Below are 12285 nucleotides of genomic sequence, written 5' to 3'. Positions count from 1 at the left end.
ATTAATATTCAACAGCATAGTGAATTGCTCAAAGGCAAAACAAAAATTTTAAGTTCATTAGACCACATTCATTCTGTGTCAGAAACCTATGCTGTGTCAACTATTTAATCACAATCCAAATTTAGAGCTGAATCAAGCTTGAATGTTGTGTCCATACTTGCCCAACCGTTCAGGGTTCAACCTCTGCGGTCGTATAAAGCTGCGTCCTGCAGAGCATATGGTTTTGATAAGTGTAGTCTGATTATTTTAACATCCTTGTTTCAAAACGATTTTTTCAATAACAAATATATCTTGCTGCATAGCTCCTTGTCTGTCATTAAATCTAATGTTTGCAACATGTTCATAAAAAAATTGTTGAATCATTTTAAGTACTTATGCAATGGTAACTACTAATGTTTGCATCAATGCTGTTAGAAACACTTTTTAGTCTGTCATATCTTTTGTTAGCAAAATAATAGTCCTCAAATCTTACATAAGCAATGCAAAGATAATCTTTTTTTATTTATTTAAAATTGGGACATGTGTTACAAAATATTTTAAATCAATTTGCCTTTCTTTTTTTAAACAATACATTTTTAAGATATACATTGAAACTTTGAAGATATCAGGATTGTTCATCTTGCAAACAATAATTTTCTGTCAAAATGTCTGTCCATATTCTTATGATAGCCACATTATAATTAACATGTTGTTTATTAAAAAAATATGATGCATATATATACATTCTACTTTTGGTTAAAAATCTCTTATTTATGTCAGGATAATATGTATTCTAATACAGAATTTATTTAATTAGTGTTAATTATTGTTAAACATGCTTATAAGTGTATTTCTTATTTGGAAGCTGCCATTAGACATTCTGTGATCTTATCCTAGGATTTTAACCATGGTTTTATACAGTTTTATATTTTTATGATGTTGAATCAGAATCATACAAGGCAGCAAACACAATATAAATCAATGGTGATATTGATGATCACATAGAATGAAATGGTATTGTATGTATTTATGTATATGTGAAATGCCTTGATGAGCAAATTTGACAAATTTTATAGCTTTACCAAATAGTTTTATATATTTTTAGTGTCATTGTTTTCTCCAAATTTTCGATTGACTTCTGTTTGAAAAAATATTGTTTGGGCTATTCTGTTCCCAAAAAAATTGTTTTGTGCTAAATCATCAGATTTAACAAACAATAATAAATACATGTCATACTGGATTCTAGTGACATGTTTTTCACTTAATATTTACTCTATTCAATACTATATGAACTGTTTGCTCTTTTTTTTTTTAACTTTAAAAAGTAAATTTATATATTTTTGTTTTTGTTTCCTTAAAATGTAAAACTTTTACTGATGGCATATGTATGTCCAACTTGAACATAAATTGTTGAACTACTGCTGCTGCCCTAAACTAAGTTAAAAAAGGAAATAATTTCTTAATATTCATGTGTTTACCTCTACTTCTCTATGTAAAAAATTTTGCTCATCTTTGCATGGTAATTTTTGTCAAACCTTGTTCATATTGAAAAGAGATTCAATAAATTTGTCTTTATTTGTTTGAGAAAAAAAATAATTTAAACCACCTGCAAGGAATCTATTTGTATTTCATTTAGAATGGGTGTTATCAAAATGAAATTAAGTAATATGATTTGTTTTGATTAAACCTGTCCTATGATAATTTTGTTTCTTTAACCATACAACTTGTGGCTCAGAAAATGAGGCTGATATTTTGATACCCAATAAATAGACAAGACTGATCACTGTTAGTTTATAGTAATGTCCTTGAAAACAAACCCTCAATAACGTTCTGCATTTCCTGATTTGGAATATAAATTAAGTTAGGTTAGAATATAAAACAAGCTGTTCTTTTAATTGCCATACATGTCGATTTATTTTAATTCATATATTTTCTGTTAGTTTATCATTTACTGTTTGTTCTGCCTTAACCCTTTCCTCCATTGAAGTTTTTTTTTTGCATACTTGATTCGCATAAGGATTTTTCAATAAAATGCTAAAAATATGCTTTAAAGTATAGCGAAAAACAAATATTTCATTAAATAAATTAAAGTCGGATATTCCTACGATATTCCTTTTCATATTGGATACAAATTTTATTAAGTCTACTGCAGACACTTTGAAGTCAAAGAGTTTCAACTGAGGTACTACACAGGCGTCAAACGGCATCATTATGGAGTAAAGGGGGTGGCGTCGCTATGGAGGAAAGGGTTAAGAACATCAGATATATTCAGACATCTGAGTAAGAATGAATTTGACAAGATTGTATGTACCTCAGGTTATCTTCAACTTCCCTTATCTCGGGGTCATTAAGACAATCAAATATCATTGTACAACATGTACATAAGATCTTACTAATATTTTTTAATTGTCAAATAAAGTCATTTGTGAAATTGTTGGTCCACAACATTAATGATATACATGTTACAAGCTTTAACCATTATAATGTTTGAGTAGATAGAAGATCCTTCCAGTTCCCTCATTTTTTCCTTGAAAATTCCTTATAGAAAAATTATTATCATTTAATTTAAAAATAATGTTATATTATATTAAGTAAAAGTGTTATCCCAAGGCTGTACAATTAATATGATGATAATGACATTCATCTTTTTAGTTGACTCTTACATTGTGACATGGGATCAGATATTTTTTATTTCGATAAAACTTGCACTGGTGAATGACCAATGTTTGTCTTCACTGACAGCATGATTGGGTCATTATTAACCATATAAATTCACTGCACAATTATAGCAGTGAAATAATTATATGTGAGGAAGCTGATAGAATTAGTTTGTTAGCAATAATACAGCAGATATTATTTTTATAGTCCACATGTACCTTATTCATAGAACTGTGAAATTTGATAATCATATTCATTGATTGAACATGAACCACCTCTTAGTTTTAAAACATGTTTTTTTACATCAATCAATTCATAATGAATTTTTAGTATTCAGCTATCTATATAAATATGAAATAATCTTTGCTGAAAGTGAAGATACAGTAATAACTTGATTCATTTTAAAAATGTTACAATTGATGTATGTTTTTTTATTTTTGAAATCTGCTGCTCTTGGTGGATATGTAGGTTTTTTTTTGTCATAATTTTGCCGGTGCTCATTTTTTCCCCTCAAAAATTGTCTTCAGTTCAACAACGTTTTAACCATAATATTTTAATGAATTAAAATATAAAACACAATTGTTGCATTCTTCTTATTTATTGGGAATGAAATGAACAGAAAACCATCTAATCTGTAGTTCTTCAATGGATTGATACTATGGACCTTGTAGCATTAACAAATATTCAAAGAAAAGAATTGAAACATTTATTGGTTATACAAAATCAGCTGGTTTTTCAACCAAATTTAGGACCAGGAAACAGAGCACAGGCGTCAACAAACTAAATATTCAAATAAGACTTGTGAAATGTCTTCACAAACATTATTTTAAAAGATCTTTGTTCTCGATGTTTCCTGTCCCATTATTTATGGAAATTTTATCCATTTTCATTGATTTTTTCGTTGAAAATCAATGAGTACAACTTGTGATGTCATAATAAAACACAGGAACTTAAATTTTCAACAAAATGGCTTGTGTCCTATCTAGTCACTGTATTAGCTATTATTTATTGTGATATTGGTAAATAAATCCTAATTTGAAATTTACTCTAAAAAGGGGGCCATTTTAGGAATAGGTAAAATCACAAAAATACTGAACGCAGAGGAAAATTCCAAACGGAAAGTCCCTAATCAAATGGCAAAATCAAATGATAAAACAATTCAAACCAATGGACAACAACTGTCATATTCCTGACTTGGTACAGGCATTTTCAAATGTAGAAAATGGTGAATTAAACCTGGTTTTTCATGTTATGAATGTCATTGGCAGTGTGTGGATCCCAAGCTCATATTCCATCTCACAAGGTCTTATAGCAGAGTTCATGGGTCTTTTGTGGGTTTATGTTTCTCTGCAAGAATGCCTTGGTGTTGTAGGCTTTCCTCACACTTGGTGTATGTGGATTCTCAAGTTATATTTGTGTTTGGATAATTGCTTACAAATATTTTGCGGATTTAACTTCCTCTACGACATGGCCATGTATGTCATATGCTTGATCTCTAGGATTCTTGTTTTTTCATGATATGGAAATGTGTATGACTTGGCATATGTTTTGATGAAATTTCATAAGCCAGTCATTCTCGTTTGATTGAAGGGTTTCCAACTCTTCCAGAAATAGGTTTGCTCCTGTGTTTTAATTTGCTTGTACAGGACGCAATTGTCGGCAAAGAATCATACTGATGATTTGTTGACTGTAATATGATAGGTCCTTAATGTATAGTAGGAATTTTACGGGACACAGGACGCTGTTCTGAGGAATTCCAGATTGAACAGTTGAAATGTTGGAACTACTACGTTCGGACGAAAGATTAGCCCGCATTCCACAGTGATGTAATATATGCATTAGAATGATTTGGAGAAGTCATAGTTTGGGTTGAGCGTTGGTTGTTTAAGATGTTGGCTCTTGCAGTATGTTCATGATATGTTAGGCCATCTCTTGTTTTAAGGGATGCCACTCCACTGTTTTCCATGTGATAACTATAAATGTAGTACCAGAAGCGTGTCAGATTTTTGGAGCAATCTAATGAGTTTATGTTTGTGATATAATCATTATTTGCATATTTACTAGCTGTTTTGTTGCAGATTCAAGTTGTCGATATTTTTCTTGCCCCTTGATTTATTTGAGAATCTGAACTTCACTGATAAACGTCCTTTTCTATCCGAACGCCGTGCTAGTGCTTTTATCTTTTTTTTGACCCACGGCTGGTTAAATAATCTAGGATGTTACTAGTAGTTAGTGCGGTTACGATTTCTCACCACATTTTCTATAGACGACAGAGTCTATAAAAAAATGTGGTGGGTTATGATTTCTCACCACATTTTTCTATAGACGACAGAGTCTATAAAAAAAATGTGGTGGGTTACGATTTCTCACCACATTTTCTATAGACGACAGAGTCTATAAAAAAATGTGGTGGGTTACGATTTCTCACCACATTTTTCTATAGACGACAGAGTCTATAAAAAAATGTGGTGGGTTATGATTTCTCACCACATTTTCTATAGACGACAGAGTCTATAAAAAAATGTGGTGGGTTACGATTTCTCACCACATTTTCTATAGACGACAGAGTCTATAAAAAAATGTGGTGGGTTATGATTTCTCACCACATTTTCTATAGACGACAGAGTCTATAAAAAAAATGTGGTGGGTTACGATTTCTCACCACATTTTCTATAGACGACAGAGTCTATAAAAAAATGTGGTGGGTTACGATTTCTCACCACATTTTTCTATAGACGACAGAGTCTATAAAAAAATGTGGTGGGTTATGATTTCTCACCACATTTTTCTATAGACGACAGAGTCTATAAAAAAATGTGGTGGGTTACGATTTCTCACCACATTTTCTATAGACGACAGAGTCTATAAAAAAATGTGGTGGGTTATGATTTCTCACCACATTTTTCTATAGACGACAGAGTCTATAAAAAAATGTGGTGGGTTACGATTTCTCACCACATTTTCTATAGACGACAGAGTCTATAAAAAAATGTGGTGGGTTATGATTTCTCACCACATTTTCTATAGACGACAGAGTCTATAAAAAAAATGTGGTGGGTTACGATTTCTCACCACATTTTCTATAGACGACAGAGTCTATAAAAAAATGTGGTGGGTTACGATTTCTCACCACATTTTCTATAGACGACAGAGTCTATAAAAAAATGTGGTGGGTTACGATTTCTCACCACATTTTCTATAGACGACAGAGTCTATAAAAAAATGTGGTGGGTTATGATTTCTCACCACATTTTCTATAGACGACAGAGTCTATAAAAAAATGTGGTGGGTTATGATTTCTCACCACATTTTCTATAGACGACAGAGTCTATAAAAAAATGTGGTGGGTTATGATTTCTCACCACATTTTCTATAGACGACAGAGTCTATAAAAAATGTGGTGGGTTATGATTTCTCACCACATTTTCTATAGACGACAGAGTCTATAAAAAAATGTGGTGGGTTACGATTTCTCACCACATTTTCTATAGACGACAGAGTCTATAAAAAAATGTGGTGGGTTACGATTTCTCACCACATTTTCTATAGACGACAGAGTCTATAAAAAAATGTGGTGGGTTATGATTTCTCACCACATTTTCTATAGACGACAGAGTCTATAAAAAAATGTGGTGGGTTACGATTTCTCACCACATTTTCTATAGACGACAGAGTCTATAAAAAAATGTGGTGGGTTACGATTTCTCACCACATTTTCTATAGACGACAGAGTCTATAAAAAAATGTGGTGGGTTACGATTTCTCACCACATTTTCTATAGACGACAGAGTCTATAAAAAAATGTGGTGGGTTACGATTTCTCACCACATTTTCTATAGACGACAGAGTCTATAAAAAAATGTGGTGGGTTACGATTTCTCACCACATTTTCTATAGACGACAGAGTCTATAAAAAAATGTGGTGGGTTACGATTTCTCACCACATTTTCTATAGACGACAGAGTCTATAAAAAAATGTGGTGGGTTACGATTTCTCACCACATTTTCTATAGACGACAGAGTCTATAAAAAAATGTGGTGGGTTACGATTTCTCACCACATTTTCTATAGACGACAGAGTCTATAAAAAAATGTGGTGGGTTACGATTTCTCACCACATTTTCTATAGACGACAGAGTCTATAAAAAAAATGTGGTGGGTTAAGATTTCTCACCACATTTTTCTATAGACGACAGAGTCTATAAAAAAATGTGGTGGGTTATGATTTCTCACCACATTTTCTATAGACGACAGAGTCTATAAAAAAATGTGGTGGGTTAAGATTTCTCACCACATTTTCTATAGACGACAGAGTCTATAAAAAAATGTGGTGGGTTATGATTTCTCACCACATTTTCTATAGACGACAGAGTCTATAAAAAAATGTGGTGGGTTACGATTTCTCACCACATTTTCTATAGACGACAGAGTCTATAAAAAAATGTGGTGGGTTATGATTTCTCACCACATTTTCTATAGACGACAGAGTCTATAAAAAAAATGTGGTGGGTTAAGATTTCTCACCACATTTTTCTATAGACGACAGAGTCTATAAAAAAATGTGGTGGGTTATGATTTCTCACCACATTTTCTATAGACGACAGAGTCTATAAAAAAATGTGGTGGGTTACGATTTCTCACCACATTTTTCTATAGACGACAGAGTCTATAAAAAAATGTGGTGGGTTATGATTTCTCACCACATTTTTCTATAGACGACAGAGTCTATAAAAAAATGTGGTGGGTTACGATTTCTCACCACATTTTCTATAGACGACAGAGTCTATAAAAAAATGTGGTGGGTTACGATTTCTCACCACATTTTCTATAGACGACAGAGTCTATAAAAAAATGTGGTGGGTTATGATTTCTCACCACATTTTTCTATAGACGACAGAGTCTATAAAAAAATGTGGTGGGTTATGATTTCTCACCACATTTTTCTATATGTGGTGAGAAATCTTAACTATTTGTCTACGAATTGATGCTAAAATCATCAATACTTTTTTTTCTAATTTTTAATTGTCTGCTTTTTTCCATAAGATTATTTTTAGTTTTCTTCGGTTTACAGCCGCTAAAGATTCAATTTATACTTTATCAGTATTTGATAAACCAGGTAGATGATAGCATCTATTGATCAGAATTCGAAGCTAGCCATAGAACCAGGTTCAACCCAACATTTTGTTCTTAATATGTCCTGTACCAAGTTAGGAATATGGCAATTGTTATCTACTAGTATATATTAGTTCGTTTCTATGTATGTTGGGGACTTCAGTGTTTCTGGTTGCCCTTTGTTTTCCTGTTATAGTTGATGTGTTTTCCTCGCTTTAAGTTTGACACCAAGATTTGTTTTCTCTCTAACAATTTATGACTTTTGAACACCAATATACTTTTATTATTTTTAATTTAGCGTCACTGATGAGTCTATTGTAGACGAAATGCGCGTCTGGCGTAAATTCAAAATCTCAAAAATCGTATCTATGATGAGTTTATATACTGCTGTTGCCTTTATTGAGGGGGGGAGGGGCAAGGGGGTCCCAATAACAGCATAACAGCAAATTGATTTGGCTTATAACAGATAACAAGGAATTAAAATGGACAAAAACAGATAACAGTAAATGAAATATTAAAATAAGTCAGGTCCTGGACTGATGAAATTTTATGTCTCCATCATATGTAAATCAAGCACAATCCCCTCCGTTGCTGAATTTTTCATTAATTGTAACTCATAACAAAACAGAAACAGGTCAGCAATAAGTGGTGCACAGTTATTCCCCATTGGAATTCTGATAGCTTGACAATATACTTAAACTCCATGGCAGACAAAAAGGATATCTAGTAAAAATTTAAGGGCAGTTATGGTATCAAAGCAGGTCCAATTGACATAGTTCTTTTGTTTCTTATTACTAAAAAATGATCTGAAAGAGTTTGAATATATATATTTGCATTCTGAATTCTTTTTTAAATGCACGTTCAATGCATGAGGTGTGGGATTTTTTTCCCATAATAAGACTACGAGGCACAGTGGTATATAGGGTAGAAAAATCAAAAGCACAAATTATAAGCATGCAATTTATCAAGTACTTCAAAATAATTTTGACACTCCAATTATTCCACTATTTTCAAAGGCCTTATTTGAACATCTTATTATCAGGTTTTTGAGTGTACCAAGTGTACTAGTAAGTATATAAAATTGAGAAAGGAAATGGGGAATGTGTCAAAGCGACAACAATCCGACAATAGAGCAGACAACAGCCGAAGGCCACCAATGGGTCTTCAATGTAGCGAGAATTCCCGCACCCGAAGGTGTCCTTCAGTTGGCCCCTAAAAATATGTACTGTATACTAGTACAGTGATAATGGACGTCATACTAAACTCCGAATTATACACAAGAAACTAAAAATCATACAAGACGAACAAAGGCCAGAGGCTTCTCACTTGGGACAGGCGCAAAATTGCGGCGGGGTTAAACATGTTTATGAGATCTCAACCCTCCCCCTATACCTCTAGCCAATGTAGAAAAGTAAACGCATAACAATACGCATATTAAAATTCCGTCCGAGTCCGATGTCAAAAGATGTAACAAAAGAAAATAAACAAAATGACAATAATACATAATTAACAACAGACAACTAGCAGTTAACTGACATGCCAGCTCCAGACCTCAATTAAACTGATTGAAAGATTATGTCTCCATCATATGAATATCAGGCACAATCCCTCCCGTTAGGGGTTTAGTATCATACTATCATAAGATATATGAGAAGAATATAACCCGTGTCATGCCAATAACTGTTTTTTTTTTGTTTTTTTTTTTAAATAAATGTGTTTAGTTCCGATGCAAAGACCCTAGAAGTGAATCAATATTAAAGCCAAAATATGCAATCTTTAATGAATGACAATAGTTTAGTAGTGGAACAATGGTTTAAAGACGAAATACATCTTTGTTTGTAATGAGTTATGTGCAGCTTCGGAACCCAGTACATGGTTTGAACTTTCATTGTACAATGTATTTGGTTCTGCTGAAAAGAATCACAGATCTGAGTCTGTGTACTTTATTATATAAAATGTTAACTGGTAGTAAAGACACCCATGTAGTTCTTAATTGAGATCCTCATCAGATATCCCTGGCCATATACTTTCCTTTTTGTCATATTAAGAAATGCTTGAATTTAATATGTACGTACGGGAAACAAGAAACATTATCTCCATACAAAAAAAATTCTAAATACATAGATAAAGCAAGATGTGGTATGAGTGCCAATGAGACAAATCTCCATCCAAGTAACAATTTATAAAAGTAAACCATTGTAGGTCAAAAACAGCCTTCAACGTTCAACATGGAGCCTTGGCTCACAGTGAACAGCAAGCTACATATTCATAAAAAAAATGGATTTTATTACAAAGGATAATCATAAGATATACTGGAATTGTCCTGGATTTCACTGATATTAATACGTTTATGTGTTGATCTGTGATGCCTGATGGGTAAATATTAATGAAATCCTTCACCGAATACGGGACCACCATATTACTAGTGGTAGACCCCAATGTCCAATAATCTTCAATTTCTACCGAATATGGGCTGTCAAAAAAAATTCTAACATTCCAAATTTCATAACAGTTAACAGCAAATATATTACCACAATAACAGATAACAAAAAACCTAATAGCTCAATAACAGCTAACAATGAATAAGACAATAACAGCTAACAGCAAATATATTTTCAGAATAACAGATAACAAAGAATTAAATTGCCCCATAACAGCATAACAATTAAACCCCTTGCCCCCTCTTTATTCGACGGTTTGTAAAGAACAAGGTCAGTGTAATGTAGAGATTGGTGGAACAAGTAACAGTTTTCTTCATATGCCAGTTGTGGATCATCTTTTTTTGAAACCAAAGTTAAATTTTTTTCCTTGGATAGATCATTGGTAGTCTTCAATGACGATTCATGACTAATTTTTAAATTGTGACTAAAACTATGTAAACAACCTTATAATAGTTTAAATGAATTTGTGGAGAAAAGCTGTTTTAAGCTGTTCACACAAAATATCGACAGTTGTGACAGTGACATTATGGATTGGTAATACATTCAATTGAGTTATGATATAACAGCAAAAACGATGTTTTTTGGTTGAATTGTGTCAGAATGTAAACATATGATTTTTGCGGGTTCTACTGTCTGATTGTATGAGAATAGCAGCTTGGGATTACTACTAATTGATAAGACTAATTTGTAGAACATTATAATCTTACGCATAGGCTTTTTCTTGAAGTGATGACCACTGTAGAGAATTTATCATAAAATTGAGAATGGAAATGGGGAACGTGTAAAAGAGAGAACAACCCGACCATAGAGAAGACAACATCAGAAGGTCACCAACAGGTCTTTAATGCAGCGAGAAATTCCCGCATCCAGAGGCGTCCTTCAGCTGGCCCCTAAACAACTATATATACAAGTTCAGTGATAATGAACGCCATATTAAACTCCAAATTGTACACAAGAAACTAAAATTAAAAATAATACAAGACTAACAAAGGCCAGAGGCTCCTAACTTGCGACAGGCGCAAAAATGCGGCGGGGTTAAACATGTTTATGAGATCTCAACCCTCCCTCTATATATCATGACTGTAGGACTACTGATGCTATACATTGACAATCATTTTGATCTACATGGCCATTTTCAGGGTCCTAGGACCTCGGTTGGTTTCTGTGTAAAAGGCATTTGCAATCAATAAGCAAGATGAATAAGTATGACTGCACATAAGGAAGAGCGTTTGATTTTAATACTTAAAGTACCTTGATTTTATTTGGCTTACCTTAGCTTCTTTTTTGTAGTGCAAATACATCTATGATGGGATAGTACTGTAGTTAGATGCTACTGTTAATTAGTTTTGTTACTTGTGCAATACTTGCCTGTAAAAGATACTAAGTACATCATAACATGATGATTATTACTTCTAAAATCTTCAACACTTCCCCATATACTTAATGTAGAAAGCCAAGATATTGTAACATGGCCATGTTTGATCAATAATGAGAAGTCTAACAGGAGAAATAGTCTCCATCTATCATAGATATAAAAAGATGTTATATGAGCGACAATGAGACAACTCTTCATCCAAGTTACAATTGGTAGAAGTAAACCATTATGTTGTGCCTTTTTTCCCCTCTTCTAGTTGATATGTTTCCCTCTGTTTTGGTTTGTAACCCGGATTTGTTTTTTCTCAATCGATTTATGACTTTTGAACACCGATATACTACTGTTGCCTTTATTTATAGGTCAAAGTACGGTCTTCAACACGGACCATTGGCTCACATATAAAGGACCCAAAGAAATACTAGTGTAAAATTATTCAAACAGAAAAACCAACGATCCAATATAGTATAACATTTGACAAAATGCCGTCAAATAAATAAACGTACAGAGGTAAATAAATAGTTTTGTTGTATATATAAATATGTGTTAGCACAGCAAATCTTTAAAGCATCAAGAGGTCCGGGTTAGCACTCGGTCTTCTTTAAGTCCCTATAAACAATCTACGGATAGATCTGATTTCGAAACACTATCCCAAATTGCCTTAGTCGTATTTGACACACTGTCTCATTAACTTCACTTTTGATTTGTCTAGAATCGAGTGTT

Source organism: Mytilus edulis, chromosome 1 (genome assembly GCF_963676685.1).
Source record: "Mytilus edulis chromosome 1, xbMytEdul2.2, whole genome shotgun sequence".
Lineage (NCBI taxonomy): Eukaryota > Metazoa > Mollusca > Bivalvia > Mytilida > Mytilidae > Mytilus > Mytilus edulis.
Note: the sequence above shows the minus strand (reverse complement) of the source record.